This window comes from Sturnus vulgaris, chromosome Z (assembly GCF_052056855.1).
Source record: "Sturnus vulgaris isolate bStuVul1 chromosome Z, bStuVul1.hap1, whole genome shotgun sequence".
Taxonomy (NCBI): domain Eukaryota; kingdom Metazoa; phylum Chordata; class Aves; order Passeriformes; family Sturnidae; genus Sturnus; species Sturnus vulgaris.
This window is the reverse complement of record NC_142283.1, coordinates 54,568,138-54,586,100: the sequence shown is the minus strand read 5'-3', so window position 1 is coordinate 54,586,100 and position 17,963 is coordinate 54,568,138. Positions and strand designations below refer to the sequence as shown.

General features: G+C 41.8%; 1 long non-coding RNA gene across 3 annotated transcripts in view; it reads right to left on the bottom strand.

Moving 5' to 3' along the window:
- Nucleotides 1-5,405: 5,405 nt before the first annotated feature.
- Nucleotides 5,406-17,963, bottom strand: part of LOC106856114 (uncharacterized) — a 115,897-nt gene continuing 103,339 nt past the window's right edge. For 2 of the 3 annotated variants that reach the window (XR_015799365.1, XR_015799367.1), the window contains one exon: nt 16,298-16,895. This is a non-coding gene — a long non-coding RNA (uncharacterized LOC106856114). Of the gene's footprint in view, nt 11,884-12,135; nt 15,059-16,297; nt 16,896-17,963 lie in introns of those variants that run through there. The other variant, XR_015799366.1, reaches the window with a different exon arrangement.

The following is a 17,963-nucleotide window of genomic DNA, read 5'->3' as shown; positions in this document are numbered from 1 at the left end:
GAACTGTACTGCTGGAATGGAAACAAGCTCAGGCTGTGAAATTGTTCACAAAGTTCCTCTTGGTGCTGTGTAGGGGATATGTGCTGAAATAAAGCTGAGGATTTGGGTCTAAACCACAAAAAGTGGTTTAGACCCAAATCAACCTCAGTTACCACTGCAGAGCTGCATAATGAGACATGGATCCAGACACAGGAGTGACTTTGTTATGTGATTTTCAGTATATTTCATGGTGACAAAAATATTAGCTGGAAATTTGCAAAACGTAATTCAGAATTCCAAAATTTTCACCTGTAATACACCTATGTAGATGGAGAAGTGTTTAAAAACTTCTTTAAAGTTTTCAAAAAATATTTTAGACCCATTAAAAACAGAAATATTCTTGAAGTAGAGACACTTCCATGAAAGTAAATGTTAAGTTATTGGCGGTAATTTGTTGAAATACATTTTCCAGAATGTTTTAATGGCTTCATCAAACCATTTATAGTATGATCACAAATCATGCCTTTTTTTGAAATAATCAGATTCACCTCTAACACAGTCACATGTAGGATGGCTGGAGAGAGTTGCTCTTGCTGCTGTTACCTCTAAGTAAAACACTTTGCTGCTCCTTTATTTCTGTAGCATGTTATACATAAAAAATATTATTGCTACTGCATGTAATGTGCCTATGCATGTGTTTATATACACACATTTAAAACATCATCAATTTTTGAATACACTAAGTATTTCAATATTGTGTACTTGAAAGTCTGTATGCATAGACATACAATTTTTATTTTTTTAAGTAATTGTCTCACAAACTTCGGAGATTTATGACTTTTGGTGGAATGCATCATTATTTATGTAGTTGTGATTCTTTATTTGAAATTAATTGTTGCTCCAAGGTCAAAACATCAATGAATATTGGACACTCGAAGCTAGTTTTCCTGCCCAGCAAACATATTTCCACATCTCAGAACATGGATACTAGGAAAGAGAGTGGGTGGTAGATTTTTTTATAGGAAAGACGGGGCCAGGGAGGCAGGGGAAATTTGAGTTCCACTATCTCTCCTCGAAAACTGAAACTATCATCCAAAGGAAATGGACACTGAAAGACCCTTTGGACATTTGCGTTGTTTATACCTGCTGCCAGCTGCTGACCTTGTAGGAAAAGCTTTTACCTTGTAGGAGCCTTTAGTGTCCCATGACACAAGAGTTCATTATTCAAGAGACATCTGGCTATATGAACTCAGTGAATTCCCAGTTGTTCAGAGAGGGATTCATTCCTGCACCAGTGTCAGGACCAGAACAACTCCAAAATGGGGAAGGCTTGGAAGTTGCTCATTGTAGGCTCAGGATTTTAGGATCTACATCCTTTTACTCAACCCGCCTAAACAGCTGGTGCAGTCCAAACCACGTATGCAAGTTCTGACACCTTCTAGCTCCGTCTATTTCCTTCTCGTTCTTATGTATGTTCCTCCCCTTCCACCATTTCCAGTCTCTATCAGTAAATAGTACTAATGTGAACGTGTTCCACACTCCCTTTTCCGTAGAAAATAGCTTCCTTTTCCTTGTCATAAGAGTCCTACACAGGATCCTCCCCAGGATGCTAGGGACAGGCCCACTGAATTGCAGTAATCAAGGCAATGGTTCTGGAAAACCTTCTACACAAAGGGTCCAAACTGCCCATTTTAGGTGAGAAGTAATGACGAGACTGCTGCCTTTCTGTTTCTGTGACCTGCGAATTGAAGAGCAGGTGAGCTGTTGCCTGAGGCTGGGGACAAATAAACAGTGCAGACACAGCTCTGCCTTCAAGTACCTGATGTGTGGTCAACCTGAGCGATCACTGCAGGGCCAGCTCATCTCTATACCTAGCCCAGACACAATCTTCTATCCAGGCATATTCCTAGAAGGCAGCACAGGGGTGTGCCGCCTCATGTTTCAAATTTACCAGCACAAAACAACACCCACCAGAAATCAAAATTTGTGCCTGTGTTTGGGAAGCCTGTTTTCTAGGGCAAGTAATGACCATTCTGAGTTTCTTCATCACATTCATGCCTAGAGCAGATCTTAATGCTACTTGAGCACCTTTGTGGCTAAATGAGACTGGTGGCACTAAATGAAGAAGCAGCTTGCTCCTTCCAGTTGTGCAAGAGAGAATGAACTGATGGACAATCCACTGGTCTCATTTCTGCTGGACAGTGAGAGTTCCTTTTAACTGATGGTAGATGTACAAAAATATCATTGGGAATGTTAAAGACAGGTTGGCAGTGAATGGAAGGTTCTGGTAGCCAGGGGGAAGGAATCACAAGTGGTGTCTTCTGCTTTTGCACTTGCCCGGTATCTCCTTATTTGCAAAACCCCATGGGCGTCTTCAGAGGGAGCTTTGTAAGGGAGCAGAAAACAAATAGTCCCTGGAAAGTATCCAGGAGGTTCTTATGAAGAATAAGAAGTAGGAAGAAGAAAAACTATATCAAAACTATATTTATATCAGAGATATAAATATGATCTGAAGTATGTTAGAAAAGTCCAGATGACAAATGGCATAGCTAGCAATGGGTGCTCCTTGGGTGCTCTTCCATTCTCCAAAATCTGGACAAGTGCTCTGGAAGTTATGAGAATGAGCTAACATGAGACTCATACTCTTTTACAGTCTGGGCAGGAAATGTTCTTGCAGTGTTTTGGCTTCATTCATCGTGCCCAGATGACAAGCAACTGTGTGTGAAAATGAAAAATAATGGAGTAGAGGTGGGTATAAACAGGTTGATGAATGACAGCCTTTCGTGTCTTGAGAAGGTTTTGTTTCTTAAATGGAATCACCTTCAGAGGGAGGAACATGAAAAAACAGTTTGAATTGTTCCCACATTGTTGGCTTGTGTTCACCTGCCCCTGCTGGGCTGGAGCTGTGAGCAAAATCCTCTGAGAAGAGAGACCTCTTTAAGAATGGAGAAGCTTGCTCTGAAAGCAAGCAAAAGTGCAAAAGAAGAAAATATGCTGAAAAACATGTAAGGTGCTGACAAGTTAGTCTTGTGATCAGCCTGCACTTTGAAACATTTTTCTACATAAATTCCTAATCAGAAACTTCATCAATTTGAACAAATAAGCTTCAGAAGTTGGAAAGCTTAACATTTATGGTAGAATACCATGACTTTCCAGTATAGAAAAAATAAGATAAATTCGAGGGAACAAGTTTTCTCTTCCCTCTTCGACTCCTATGTAAAGCTTTCAAGCTTAAGGTAATCTTCCCAGCATTAGTCACTGGGAATTAATATGTCCTCCCCAGCTGTTACTTGTAGATGCCAGGCCAGACTGTAAAAACTAAATAGACTTCAGTGGAATGCCTAAAATTAATTTTCTCACTCAGATACTTTCATCTCACTCATTTCATTGTGTTTACAGCTTGGTAGGTTTCCTGAGGGCAGCCATGATTTAGATTTACAGTTCCCTGGCCAGTCTGATTGTGAAGAAAAGTTGTAACACCTGTAATGTAATACTGTTTCTGAAACGAGTGAAAAAATATTGTAATCTGAAAAGGAAGCTTCTAAACGCCAATAATCACAGTATATCACATATCTCTGCACTCCTTTGCAGGCGAGGTTGCCATTACTTCAAAACGGTTTCAGTTTCCTTTCCCTTGTCTCCACCCATTTCTCACAAACAAACCAAACTTGCCTCCTCAGGCTGGAGACTTGCCTTTAAAAATTTTCCTGGACTTTCTCCTGCCCAGGTTAGGCTGGGAAAACACTGGGATTTTGGGGAAGGAAGGAAAACAACCGCGTGATGGTGCAGTGCCTCTTCCTGACTATTTAAAATCAACTGGACATCCTTGCCATGTCCTGCCAAGCACTGGACTGTTAGATTTTCACTCTTCAACATTTATGGACTCCTATATATTTGCTGATGAATCATCAAAGCATGCTACAAGCTTCACCAAGAATGATGTAAAATTAGAACTTCAAAAGAGTAGGAGGTTAGAAACAACACCAAAGGGTTGTTTTTACAGGTAACAGCAAGAGGACCGAAGTTTCAAGGAAAACAATGGGGAGTCAGGAAAAAGACAAACACTTCATTTTCCTCTCAGCAGATTGTTCTTACAGTATTTTTATCATTATATTTAGAAACTATTCACAGAGATAATGATTACTGTAATTTTCCCCATACACATTAATTTGAATACAATCCTTTCGAGGTATCAAATGAGCTTTGACAACTACTCCGACTTTTTACCTCCCTTCTTTTCAGTTTTCCACATGCCTCTGTAATTCTTATTACTATACTGTTGGAAAGAAGAATGGTCTAGGCATTTACTGGAAAATGCTTTTGTTGTGAGATTGGTTGCTGAAATGTAGAGATTGTGTTGCATACCTCTTTTGTGTGAATCAGAGGTGTAAATAAAATTTTACTTGTAAACAAAAAAAAGAAACAGGCCCAAAAAATCTGAATAACCACCTGGAATTAAATACTGATATATATCTTTTTATATGGAGATATTCTCTCTCTATCAATGGAAAAGAACCTTTCAGCTTTCTAAGAAGGAGTTCAGTAATAATAATCCGATCTCCTGATAGTAGAAATAGAAATTACTGTATCATAGAAATACTTTGAAATTCATGTATTGTATTATTCCAGATCTGACCGCTCTGTACTTACCGTTTCCTTACTGGGTGCTCAAGAATCACATAAGATGTAAGGTTTCTAAATGAAAAGCCATTTAGTTTTTATTGGAGAAGAGAGATGCTTCCAAAACAAGCAAGTCAACAGCTTACTTTGATCCTTCACCCATGCCATTTTTCTGAGTAATCCCCAAACTAGCTTTATATCAAGCTTTAAACTCATTTAGATCAGCTTCAGATCTGAAAGTACCCTGTGAAAGAGCATATCATGTATCACTGTTCTTCAGACCAAGGGAAAAAGAGGTGGACAGCTGGGCCACAAATTACTTCACCCCCTGCAGTACATGGGGATCTTGGGCAAAGCCTAGATCTCTACTTCTTCATGGTTGGTTCTCCTTGTCAGCTGCAGCTGATACCGAGGGAATCTGGGGGCTGCTCTTGCCTGTGTGCTGCAAGCTCTGTCACATTAATCTGTTTCTAATGCAGGGCTGATAGGTTTAATCACTGCCTCCATTTCCTGGGAAGAATTTAATTTGAACACTGACTTTGGTGTCCATTATGCTTTCAAGAAATGTAGCCCTGCTTTGAGCAGGAGGTTGAACCTGTTGACCTCCTGGAGTCCCTTCCAGCCTGGAATTACATTGTCACTTCTAAGTTTTGGTGATGACAGACTTTGGCTTCTTCTGGTGCGAGAAGTCAAGGTCAATTTGGAAAGCACCTGGATTCTCTGCCTGTGTAATATGTGTCTTTTACAAAATCACATTGTATGCCCTTTATGTTTACTGTAAAATACCGGACAAAACTTCTGGGGAATGTGAGCTATAACATACAAAATTAGAAGACACAAAATAGCCATGGCAATGACTTCTTTGTCCTGTGGCATACACAGTGCTGGCATGTCTTCTCTGTCTCTGCACCCTCAACAACCATCCCACCTATGAGGAACCCCACATCAGGTAGGAATCAGGTGCTCCTGAAGATATGGACATGCGAGTATTTACCAAAGATTCGACCTACACGTGGTTTCTGGGGTGATCTAGCTCCATTTCAGGAGCAGAAAGCTCATGGAGATCTGAGAGAGATCAGAAGAGACAGTGTAAACAAAGGCAGCACATATCTCAAAAATTTAAGCTTCAAAGGAAATCACAAATATGCAGGTCTGATTTGCTTCTGTATTTATGGGTTTGGGGATTTGCTTGGGGAGAAAAGCAGCAAGATGGCACCCCAATGACATATGGGGTAGTATCAGTCTGGCCTGCCTTTGTTCTGTTTCATTTAGAATCTGCTGCACACGCAGAGCATTTGGGCTTGGAAACATGATTCCCTTCTTCAACCTTAGGGATCCACAAAACCTGAAATAACCTCTCCTGGGGTACAAAAGAATGAGATGGATAATATTCTGGAGCCTTCGGTGAAATATAATCCTTATTATCCCTACAGTAAAGAGAATAACCCTGTAACTCAAACAGAGAAGGCTTGGAAGAGACAATGATTTTTCAGCTGACCTTTTAGTTCAATAAATTATTATATTTTGTGTATCAACACACGTACAATGTTAAAAAAGTTAATGCTATTGAAAGTGATTAACAAGCACACCTGACTTAGCATTATGTAAACATAATAAAAGTTGGACTAAGAACAATACCTGATTTAATCTGTTCTGTTTAATAAGCATCTCTGTAGAGTTCATACCAAAACCCCACAGTTTTCACAACTTCCTGTTTGGAGGATAGTGCCTGGGAGCCTGCTGAGATGCAGCATTACTCCCTTGTGTTACTCTGTTTTCAGTATCTTGTGCTTACATGCTGTCAAATGGAATTGCTAGCAATCACTGGTAAGGTGTCACTCTGCAGTTTTCATGGAGTTTATCCTGAACATGTGAGACCTGCAGTGTGGTTAAATGGAGGTGAAGTCTCCTGAATATACAAAAAAAACCAGGGTATGATCAATCCTTTTATGGCAGTTTAGTTGCCAATAAATCCAAGCCCGGGTAAATTGAGCCCACACACAGCTTCACTACATTCCCAGGCCATAGTTTTAGCTGCCATCACTAAGGGCATCCCAGATAGAAGGGGGAGAATTAGCAGCTGTAGACCTAATTGTGATATTTGTAAGCCCCTCTGGGCACTGGTTGCTCTTAAAAATTACAGAATGACTGTATGGCTGCTGTTGGTAAACCTCTGGAGGTTACCTGGTCCAAACACTCTGCTCAAGCAGAGCATCTACAATCAGTTACCCAGGACCCTCTACAAGTGGCTTTTGAACATCTCCAAGGAAGAAGACTCCACAAGATGCCTGGACAGCCCTGTGCCAGTGCTGGATTAAAGAGCCAGTGCTCTTATTAAAAATGTGTTTCCTGATGTTCTGAGGGCACCTCCAGTTTGTATTCATTGTCCTTTCTCTTGTCACTGGGCACCAATGGAAAGAGTCTGCTTTCCTCTTGTTAGCTACCATTGAGTGTCCAAGTTTGGACTTGGGTGGAGAGAAATGAGCATGACCCCATCAGTCCCCAAGTGGGTGACAACTATTCTTCAGGAAGTTGACCTGGTTAGGCTTTATTAGCAGATTTTTTTTCTAAGTGCATCTATTCACTACATAGCTTGAAGAAAATTTGTCCAAAATTCCTAATAGTTCTATCCACATTTCTAATAGAATCAGAGTTAGCCACCGCTATTAATTGGTTGTTCTAAGTGGGCTGTAAGAATGCAGCTGATGTTTCCAAGGTCTGTTTTTTTACCTTTAAAAGAAATGTTTACCTTGTTTAGAGATAGAAGATGACAGAAATTTGCCAGTGTGCTTATCTGCTACAAGGTGGATCTGACCTAGAGCAGCAGTCCAGACTTGGATAGAGTTGCAATGACAGTTTTAGCATCTCCTTATGACAAGATTTTGTCAAGAATTGGAACAGGGTGCCAGACTTAAGTCACCATCCATGGAGGTATTTAAAACACGTAGAGATATGGCAGTTAGGGATATGGCTGAGAGGTGTATTTGGCCATGCTAGGTTAATAATTGAACTTGGTCTGGGAGGTCTCTTCCTGACGGCGGTGGAAATGAAGAGACTGGGTCTTCATGAATTGCATGCATGAAGCCGTTTACTGATACACAAAGCAAAGTTTATGTACCTTTTTCAACTATTGCCAAAAATAGCACACCAACAATATTCACGTTACTGAGGTATATTGCTTATTCATAACTAAACAACATTGCTCAATCTATGCTTTGCTGTAAGCTGACCAGGTACATCACATGATATTCTATAATATTGCAAGTTCAGCACCTCGTACCAAGCACTTTCTTATCTCTTGTATTTCTTCTTAAAATCCCGCTTGCTCTTACAAAGGCTTGCAGCCCACTATGGCTAACACATCCCTGTCGGTTGTGACAAGCTGAGCAGGGCTTGCAGTTTCTCTCTAGCTGCATTCCCACATCTTCCAATCTAAATGATTTTATGATTCTATGAGTGTCTGTCCAAGGACTCAGATGGCCAACAGAGTTGTGCCAAAACAGTCCCCTATATTCTGTCAGCTTCCATGGCAGTGTCAGGTGGGTTGATTCAAGCTGCCAAACCCCCACCCAGCTGCTTGCTCAGTTCTCTCCAGGGCATGAGGGAAGAGAACTGGAAGGACAAAAGGGGGAAAAACTCTTGTTGGATTGAAAAAAACAAAATAATGTTAAAGAGTGCAAAGGGCTTTGATTGCTTTGATATTTTTCTCCAGCAGCTAAAAATCAGCAAAAAATGAGTCATCCTTATCATTTCAACATTTCTGGCTTTAGCCTGTAACTAGACACTGGTCCCTTCTGTGTCATTCTTGCTGAAATAAAAGGCTTTTGAAAACCCAGTGTTTTATTTCCATGGAGGTATTAGTAGACTACAATTAAGCTTTTTCTCAAAATTTCTGTTCCTCTGTAACTTAAAACCATTACAGACTTTAAGGAGAGAGCTCGAAATTCTTGCTGTAAGATACTTCTTCCACCCCATCATTATATGCCTCTCTTCTCTACCCTTTCCACGTTTGTAGTTTGTGTGTGTGCATGCCTGAGTGCTGAGTGCATGACCTTCAAAACTGTCCAGATGACCTGTATCCAGCTCATTGACGTTATGGTCAGAGGGAAATTCACACTTTCAGCTGTTTCCCACTTTTCTTTTTTGCCTGTTCAAGAACTGTAATAATCTGATTTGTCTCTACATCAACAGAATCATTCCTATTGGGCTGAGACTCCTATTTATCACACTGCTGCCCACACTGCAGACCATGCATTTGTAGGCATGACTTTCAGGACTTCCTTTTGTCACCATGGCCATGTACTAAATAGTCACATAGAAACCTATTTTGCATAACTAGTTCAAATTCTCCAAACAATCCAGGTTGCCTAAGCAAATATGCATATGTATTTCTGTGTGTATACACAAACTTCATTTATATTATTTGTATGTATTATGAATTTATATATTTTATATATGTGTGCCAGTATATCAAAGACTCCTCTTGGTTATTTGCCACCTTGTCAGTTTGTGTCATACACAACTGTTATGAGCTCCTGTGCTTCCGGATCTCTGCCAGATCTTCAGCCTGATCATCTGTCAGAGGCAGCTCTCCATATGAGTTAAGGACCTATGGAAGAGCTGGGTTGTCATAACAGAGAACAGATAGATGAAGTGGCAGGAGGTGACAAAGTCCTCTTTTTTAGTAAAAATGGAGTTCTATTGTAACTTGGAATTTTTCAAAGATGCAGACTTAGCTATTTTAAAGTCAAAAAGCTTAGCAGAAGAGGCACTCAGACACTGAAGCTCTTATACATTGTCTCTTTTATCATTTGTCTAAATTGCAATTGTAAAAGAATATAAATTGACATATTATAAATGTTTAATTCCCTACAGTTTGTTTTAAACAGCTCCATGAAAGCCATCTCCTGACCCTAGGACTTCCCTGCCTTATTTTCTTACTCAGTTTTCAGTCTTTGCATCCAGCAAAAGATTCATCTTCACCTTCCAGAGGTTGCAAAAAATATGCTATGTCCTTCATTTTGCTGCTGCCTGCCAATCTTTTGCTAGCTAGATCTGGATCTTGTACCTGCAGACCTGCAAGCATTTTTGCTTGAACAGCTCCTCAGGCTCATACCCATGCACACATTTTGATACAGGGTCCAGCCACTAAAGGGGACAGAGCCTTACATTGGTATGAAAGCATCTCAGAATAGCTTTTGTGAAATGCCTATTTCTGAAATGAGGCTTGTTCTTTGGGAAGAAAGCAGGTTGGACAGGAAAATAAAAAACCTTTTGTTTTGGAGCTTTTGGGTTGATGGCACAACAGCTTGTCGAGAGAGGCAGGCATATGTGCCAGGGTGTTACTCCCCTTTGCCAAAGGCAAAGTGTCATCTTTCTCTGCAGGTATTCTGCTAGGAGTGGAAACAATTATGCTTACTTTGGCAAAGCACTTAATGATGCTGGGAGACAAAGGAGTGGCACACAATAGTTACAGTGTAGGTATTAATACTCAGCACTCACCCACTGTACTCCCTGCTGCAGTTGCTTGCCATGCTGCAATAGCTAAACCCTTTCCCGTTCTTTAGCTCAGTTTGGTTTGCTTTCTCTCTCATACAAACACATAAACTTTGTACACAACCAACATAATATACGCAAAGCATTTTAATGAGCCTAGTGAGAACTTTTAATGGATGTAAAATGACTCAGGATTCCTGTATGTATCTCTTCGAGTTGTTTGGTTGCTCATTCTGTGTGGTGTGGTTGTGCTACTCTATAACCTCTCTGGTTCAATTTCGCTGGAAGAAAACAAGCCTATTCTGTCATTTATTAACTGGCTGGAGGGCATTCTGGAGAGTTTAAAATAAAATAAATTTTCAACTATAAAATAAATTTTAGAATAAATTTTAAACTATAAAACTTGAACAACTAAGCCTGTGGTTTGAAGGCATTAAATTGGAGCTCCAGGGGATGCACCAGCTTCTGTAATGGCTGTTGAAATTCTGCTTTGGGGAAACAGGTCAGGTAACGCAGGCAGTTGTACTTTAGTTGAAAATGATGAAAACTAATAGTACAGCATTTACATTCTTTAATATTGGGGCAGTATTAGTGTGACTGTGCTCCTTTGGGGATATGTAGCTGCAGTGGGGGTTAAGAAGCACTAACCAAACAAGCTAATGCATTTTCCAGTTCTATCATTCATTTAGACCAAGAGATCTTGGTAACACTTTCTATGATGCTGAGAGATTGTGATTACTCTTTCTGTGGTGCTGTTAGTGAACTGATTTTCAGGCTAGCAAAACATATGTTTATTATCTGGTTAATAACTTCTTGAATATATGACTTGTAAAGTTTTAACACTGTGCCTTAAAAGACTTGGCAAATTGAAAACAGTGTTTAAGCTTGGAGCTATCAGTGCTCTAGTTTGGATATTCAATGGAAACATTGACTAAAAGATCTTAATGGAAAGAAAATAAAATACGACCCAAGCTCGTTCTTAGCATGTAGCACCCCTAGAACTGGTCATTAGAGATAAGGGTCTGTTAAACCACCAGATAGAGAGGGATGAGGAGAAGGTGTTTCTGTATACGCTGGGGGAAAAAAGATTGCCTAAAATAATTGTCAGAGGTGGCTTCTGTAGTCATCATTAGCTTAAAAAGCAGAAAAGACACAGATCTAAAACTCTCCAGGACATGACAGCCTTACAGGTACTGATCAGTCAGAATCACAGGCAAGTGGCAGCACTGTCAAGGAAAATTTTCATCATTAAATGTCATCTTAACAATGTGTTTGCTATTTGACCTTTCAGTACATTTCTTCCATTATTGTCCAACTACAGCTTTTAAGTTTTCCCTTATTTGCAAAGCTTAAGCTGTTTTAGGGCTGAAAGATCAGATACCAGGCACTCCATTGCTGGAGAATGGATACCTTACAAACCCCAGCTGGAGACCATTGCCATAGTCATCAGCATATCCTAGCTTTCCAAAGGCTAGAGGAAGCACCTAGATGGAAATGGAAATGCTTCTGCATAAAGAGATTTTTATGCTGATCAGAAGATGTTATGATTCGAGATCATGGATTAAATGTCAATGCCTCAGGAAACAGACTGTTATGAGCAAAACACCAAAGGTTGCTGTCACGTAAGCCAGGACCTGCTCACATGAACAGTCACATGGCATTCAGCACTATTCAGCACAGGGAAGGCATTGCTAAGTGCGGATATGTGTACTGAAGAATGCTCTGTGTTCTTAAGACACAAATCCCCTTTTTATTCCTTCTTCCACTGAGTCTGCAGAGGATTATGACCTGTAAAGGAATATATTGTTAAGTTGCTCAGGTGCTTTAAGTTTCTATTAAATTTTCTGCTCTTTACCCTTCTAATAACTTCAGGCCTCAGTTGTGATGCCGTGGAGTCAACGCATGCATAGCCTAACTTAAAGTGTTTAAGAGTATCTGAAGTGGGAGGCTGAACGTCTTCCAACAAGGTATAAAGCAGGTAGGTAAGTGTGACAGTGCCACAGAGGGCACTGCACCTTCCTCTGTGTCACGCTCCCCTACCTCCAGGACTTGGCTGCTGATGCTCAAGGGACTCAAGGATCAACTTTGCTTCCCACTGGCTGCATAACCTCAGATAAGGGTGCTGATGAAGCTGAGGCCTAACAAAAAGCTATGTAAATGTCTGCAGAAAATAAGCAACAAGGTTAACAAGGGTAAAATTATAGGCAGGGGATCCCAAGTACCTGAGAAGAAAGACACCGATACGAGGACTTACCAACTGCAGATGGGGAGAAGGTGGAAGATCTTAATGCTTTCTTTGCCTCAATCTTTAGTGAGAAGATAGCTTGTCCTCAGGACAACTGTCCTCCTGGGTTGGCAGAAGGTGCCAGGGAGAAAAATGGTCCCCCTGATATTCAGGAGGAAGCAGTCAGAGAACTGCTGAGATGCTTGGATATTCATAAATCCATGAGACCAGATGGGATCCACCCCAGGGTGATGAGGGAGCTAGCAGATGAGTTTGTGAAGCTGCTCTCCATCATTTACCAACAGTTCTGGCTCACTGGGGAGGTTCCAGATGACTGGAAGCTGGCCAATGTGACACCCATTCAATACAAGGGTGGGAAGGAGGATCCTGGTAATTACAGGCCAGTTAGCCTGACCTCAGTACCTGGCAAGATAATGGAACAGTTTATACTGAGCGTCATCACACAGCACTTACAGAATGGCCGGGGTATCAGACCCAGCCAGCCTGGGTTTAGGAGGGGCAGGTCGTGTTTGACCAACCTGGTCTCCTTTTGTGACCAGGTGACCTGCCTGGTGCATGCAGGAAAGGCTGTGGATGTTGTCTTTTTGGACTCCAGCAAGGCCTTTGGCACTGTCTCCCACAGCACACTCCTGGAAAAGTTGCAGCTCACAGCTTGGACAGGAGCACTCTGTGCTGGGATAAGAACTGGCTGGATGGCCAAGCCCAGAGAGTGGTGAATGGTGCTGCATCCAGCTGGGGATCATCACCAGAGGTGTCCCTCAGGGGTCTGTGCTGGGGCCAGTTCTGTTCAATATTTTTATTGATGACATGGATGAGGGTATTGAGTCTTTCATCAGTAAATTTGAAGACAACACTAAGCTGGGAGCATCTCTTGGAAGGTAGGAGGGCTCTGCAGAGAGACCTGGAATGGTTGGATGGATGGGCAGAGTCCAATGGGATGAAGTTTAACAAGTCCAAGTGCTGAGTCCTGCATTTTGGCCACAATAACCCCCTGCAGCGTTACAGGCTGGGGCTGGTGTGGCTGGACAGTGCCCAGGCAGAAAGGGACCTGGGGGTGCTGGCCCACAGCCAGCTGAACATGAGCCAGCAGTGTGTCCTGGTGGCCAAGAAGGCCACTGGCATCCTGGCCTGTGTCAGGAGCAGTGTGGCCAGCAGGAGCAGGGAGATCATTCTTCCCCTGTACTCAGCACGGGTGAGGTCACACCCTGAGTGCTGTGTCCAGTTCTGGCCCCTCAGTTTAGGAAGGACCTTGAGACACTTGAGTGTGTCCAGAGGAGGCAACGAGGCTGGTGAGGGGTCTGGAACACAAGCCCTGTGAGGAGCAGCTGAGGGAGCTGGGGTTGTTTAGTCTGGAGAAAAGGAGACTCAGGGGTGACCTTATCACTCTCTACAACTCCCTGAAAGGTGGTTGTGGTCAGGTGGGGTTGGTCTCTTTCTCCAGTAGCAACTGACAGAACCAGAGGACACAGTCTCCTCAAACTGTGCCAGGGGAGACACAGGTTGGGTATTAGGAAAAGGTTTTTTAGGGAAAGAGTGATATAGTACTGAAATGGTCTGGGGAGGTCATGGAGTCACCATCCCTGGATATGTTAAAGAAAAGACTGGATGTGGCACTGGGTGCCATGGTTTAGTTGAGGTGTTGGGGCGTGGGTTGAACTCAATGATCTTGGAGGTCTCTTCCAACCTAGTGATTCTGTGATTCCATGGTTCTGTGAATAAGCTCCTATTGGAAAGAAAGTCGGAGCTGATTGCCAGGTTATTGGGTGTCCTTGGTATTGATGGAGCTGTGGAAAAGACACTGGGTTTTAACATCAAGGGATTTCTCTAGAAGTGGTACACTGCCCTAGATGTTACCCAGTGGGTGACAAAGGCGCCTTGGATTCCTTACAAGAGGTGGTCTGTTGCTCATTAAAACATTGCCATGTTTTGTGCGTGCCAGGCAGGAAACACTTGTGCTGTACTTGTGAAGATGTACATATTCTTTTTGCAGAGCCTCTTTGCAACTGACTAGACTATAGACACCTGAGTAAATGGACCTGAACATAGAGTGACTGCAACAGGTGACAGGACCTTCTCCATAAAATTCACCCCTGAGCAAAGTCAGCACAGGCAGACTGTATGTGATGCCACCACCAGTACAGTGGAGGAGGAGATTCTCACACAGGAATTGGGGATTATCCAGCACAGAAATCCTGGAGTCCCTGTCTGGTGGACTTTGATAAGAGCTTTAATTTTTACACCAGATAGTCTGTGCCTTGCTTGTTCTGATTTATTAACAGTATATAAAATGATCCAGTATTTGGCTACTACCTTTAAATCATAGGATTTTCCATTCTAAATGACAACCTTTGCATTTTATTAGTGTGGCTTAGTCTTTATTAGGCCTTTTCTGTGCCCATATATCTTACCAACACTCTAAGAAGAAGCTTTTGTACATATTATAAATTACCTTGACAGTGGAATGACCACATCCACTGGCATAGCTGAGAATATGATGCTTCTGCCCCTGGTCCTGGCAAGCACATAAGAGAAGGAAGCATTTGTATTGCAGTAACACCAAAAGGGGAAAGTGTGGGTTTGTAGTGTGAGTGCAGATGGGGGTGTCATAGTCTCCTGAATCCAACAGCTTCTGCTGTGACCAAATCTCTGTGAGCCATGCAAAGATGTTTAACTCCTCTTCCTTAGTTTCCTCATTCTTGAATGGCATATTTTTATTCCCTGGAGAGACACAAGAATTGATTGAATAATGTCTGTAAAACAGCAAAGAGAGCACTGTGTAAATGCCATGGTGGATTATTACTATTCAGGTCTTCCGAAGGAGCATCAAACTGTGTTTTGCATTTGAGCTCAGCCAGATCTTCGGAGTGAAACTGTATCTTAAAAATTCAGGAGCTACTATTTAACAGTCTTGGTAAGCACAGCCAGCCACTGTTTGCTGTGTGCTCTGAACTGCATTTGCCTTATTCACAATTCTTTTTGCTTTACCTGGGAATACACTATTATGTATTAGTATTATTATCAACAGTTAAAGAGGCTGGTCAGTACTACCAATTTGTTGCTAATTTCTATGGATTCTTCCACATTTTTCCTCAACTTAAATATCAGAATGCTATTTTTGAAGCCACTTAGAGGAATACATTACTAGTGAGGATTCTTGGAAGACACATGTTTGCAGAAGTCCCTGACAGCACTGTTTGGCCCATCTGAGCAAGGACTGTGAAAGGACAGGAAATCATGAATGCATACTGAGCAAATTGCAACAATCATTCTGTGTCACCCCCTGGCAGTTACAAAGGCTGGCAAATATCTTCATCTAGCTTTAAGGCATTACAACCATTTCTGGTAGCGATTATGGTAACAGCTTCTTCTTTCTTTTTTTTACAGTATTACCACATAAAGCAAATTTCTCATCCTCAGGCCTCAGGCCCTGGATGTTTTGGAGAGGGTTGTGCGTTTTGTGGGTCTGGGCCACTTGTGATGTGGATAATCTCACTTAAGACTTGCTTCACTGGAATCATCACAGTGAAACCTTGCAAGGTCCAGAGACTGGGGAGCTGGAGATAAAAGCAGTGTGTCACGTCCCTCAAGACAGTGCTTCTGCAGGGATGGGATATCTGCTCCTTGCAAAAAGATGAATCTTATGTCTCTGAAGGAGCCTGTGGTTCACCAGGAGCCAATGGGACAGGCTGAGCTCCTTGCATATCCATAAATGGTGCTGCCAAGAGAACACTCTTGGACACATATCAAAAAGGTTTCAAACGAATTGGAGTGTGTTCCCCTGCATCAACAGCAGTCCATATGCTCAGGCTCACCATCTCCAGCCAGTTGTGCCTCTGTCTCCCACTCTGCTCTCTCTGACCCCCAAAGGTTTGCACAGGAGAGTGCTTCTCCTGCACATCCCAGTCCAGCAGTGCATTTCCGAAGTGATTACAGAAGGGACTAGATGAGTAGCTAAAGTAAGGGTATAACAGATGTCCTTTTATTTTCTCTATCTCTGCCAATGATTACAACAGCATGAAAATTTATTATATCACAGAATATTCTGAGTTGGAAGAGGCCCACAAGGATTATTGGGTCCAGCTCCTGTCCCTCACAGGATCATCCCCAATAATCACACCATGTGCCTGAGAGCATTGTCCAGACATTTCTTCAACTCTGTCAGGCTTGGTGCTGTGACCACTTCCCTGTGGAGCGTCTTCCAATGCTCAGCCACTCTCTGGGTGAAAAACCTTTCTCTAATATCCAATCTAAACCTCCTCTGAAACAAGTTCAGGCCACTTCCTTGGGTCCTGTCACTGGTCACCACAGAGTTCAGTGTCTGCCTCTTTGCTTCCCCTCCTGAGGAAGCAGTAGACTGTGATGAGGTCTCTCCTTTTTGTTTTCTTGCTTTCTTCCCTGAGCCGCTTGTCTTCTTCAGTTGTGCCTGTTCCATACCTCTGTGCATTATGATCTCTCAGTTCTCTGAAAAAGGAAAGGTGCCATGGCACTGAATGGACTGTCTTCTTGTCAGGAGATATTCTTGTGTCACTTGGCTCTATCCCAGCTGCTTTACGCCCTGTGTTAACAAAACCAGGAAAGTATAAAGGCTCTAGAAGGTGGCCTTTCTCTGGAGGGGATCAAGGTCTCAGCTCAGCTACTTGACTGTGGAGGAGCTTACTTGTCTTATACATATTACCAGGGGTTTTCTAAACATACACCAGGGTCCATGAGTGTCTGAAGTTGGGTGGCAAGTCCAGGTCTTCTGTGGCATGGTACTCAGCATTGCATGAATGAATAGGCCATAGCACACCTATGCAAGGGGCTGTGTTGATTTAGGCTGGTTTTACAGAGCTGTATCGCCCATAGTTTGACTCTAAAATCACCAAATGGACATATTTTTCATGGAAAACCCTGTTCTAGAAGCAAGTGATTTCACAGCAATCAAGATGTGGTGCTGCAGTGTCCTCTTCAGCAGAAACCATGTCTGGAAGGCATTTCCGAAGATTTAATGTAGAACATCAGTGCATTTGGATAAAACAGTGATTAAGAACTCCATGGTTAATTCTAGTAAAATGATGGGTGGAGAAGTGGATCATAATCTTTATATGTCAGGCTAAGCGAAACTAAGTGAGCATCTGCCATCTGAAATTTTTAAACTTGGCTGTAAAAAATTCTAATTCGTATTTATATGTGGAATTAAGAAACCTAAATGCCAGAAAGGATTAGAATTATATTGCTGATGTTTTCATAAGATCATATATTACCCTAGAGGTTCATTGGAAAAGGCAAATTACTTAACCTGGTCTTTAATTCTTGGTCTTTTTCAGCATCTGCCTGGATCCTTTGCCGTAAGAGTCAAAAATCTGAGTACTTTGTACTATTATCAATGTAACTGAGTAAAATGCATGGTTCATCTTTAATTTATTAGCAAACACAGCCCTAATTTTGAATTTGTTTAATTTTCAAATGAAATAAAAATGCTTTGTACTCATCTCTGTTCAATTTCCTCTGAGTTGACATCAAACTATTGCTACTTCAAACTACTTCTAGTTTTGTGCTGGCTTTTTGTACTTAAGACTATCATCTATTTTTTTTCTATATTGGAATTTTCATGGGGTTCTTCTGTTTTGATCTTAGTTCATTA